Below are 1,223 nucleotides of genomic sequence, written 5' to 3'. Positions count from 1 at the left end.
GATCCGGTAGAGGGAGGAATAGTGATGGCCTTAGGGGAGGAGGAATGGAGATTGTTCGACGGTTTTTTTTGTGTGCGCCCTCTGGAAAGAAGATTTCGATCCTGATGCCCCACCAGGAGGGGACCGAAATATGAGCCCTCCGGCGGATGGAGAGAGGAAAAAAGCACGACGAAGCAGCAGCAGCAGCATCGCCAGGCCATCTCTTTATGCTTCAAGATGATAGGGAAATGAAGTGGAACATCGTGGCCGTTGTAGTTGAGGCCATTACGGCTTGCTCGTATCGTAGCGTAGGGGAGATGCTGCTGCTGCTGCTGCTGCTGCTGATGTTGTTGCTGATGCTTCTTGTTCAAAATTGGGGGAGCAGATTGCCAATATAGATCTCTAAAGGATAAGAAGAAATGGGGCGTGATGCTTACCACGGAGAAGAGCTTCACTTTGTGTGAGAAGCAGGATGGCCGAGCTGGAACACTTGTTGATTGTTGAGACGTCGACAGCACCACCCCGGGGGCTTCCCTTGTTGAATTTCACCGGAATACTCAATCTCTTTTCAGGCACTTCGAGAAGGACTGCTTCTCGGTGATATTATCGCTTCGCCAAACAATCACACTTCACTCAGCAGCTGTTACTTTCTTTAATAATTTAATAGTTGTCTTCATTTATTGATGTTCTCCGTAGTTCAATAAACATTCTCTTCACGCTCTTCTGGCTGGGGAGGGGTTAGAGAATTCTCATCCCTTTCCCCCCGGGGTGTTTTAGTAGTACTAGTAGTAGTGTATGCTCTACTATTATTTGTTTTTCACCACACGCGCGCACTTTCCGTGTATCATTCCATCCAACAATATCTTCACCTCCTCCTCCTCCTCCACGTTCTCTGCACCAACTAGTATCACTTTTGAATGTTGATTTCATGTTTTGATGTACTCGCACTGTCCTTTTGTATGTTTTTTTTGTTTATCATGCTAGCAAGAATCGAACCGGAGGATTAATGTTATGAATTGATGGACTTCTACTACTGCCGCTGTGACTGACTGTGTTCGGTTCTGTTCTCCCGTGTTAAGCTTCCGTGTGACTGCAACACATGCAGTTAAATATTGTTGACCTTTATAATAGTAATAGTTCCGCTGCCGCAAGAAAAGCGGACTGATAAGCCGCTAATGAGCGCACTAATCACATTATTGTTATTATTATTATTTTTCCACGAACGACGATTGGTTCCCGTGTTC

General features: G+C 45.7%; 1 protein-coding gene across 5 annotated transcripts in view; it reads right to left on the bottom strand.

Annotated features, from left to right (window-relative positions):
• Positions 1 to 622: 622 nt before the first annotated feature.
• The window catches only part of LOC126573074 (protein sickie), a 243,954-nt gene continuing 243,353 nt past the window's right edge, over positions 623 to 1,223 (bottom strand). For all 5 annotated transcript variants that reach the window (XM_050232905.1, XM_050232904.1, XM_050232906.1 and 2 more), the window contains one exon: positions 623 to 1,223. This exon is cut by the window's right edge and continues 2,668 nt beyond it. The gene's annotated coding sequence lies outside the window, so the exon portion shown is untranslated.

Source organism: Anopheles aquasalis, chromosome 2 (genome assembly GCF_943734665.1).
Source record: "Anopheles aquasalis chromosome 2, idAnoAquaMG_Q_19, whole genome shotgun sequence".
Classification (NCBI taxonomy): domain Eukaryota; kingdom Metazoa; phylum Arthropoda; class Insecta; order Diptera; family Culicidae; genus Anopheles; species Anopheles aquasalis.
This window is presented reverse-complemented; position numbering and strand designations above follow the sequence as displayed.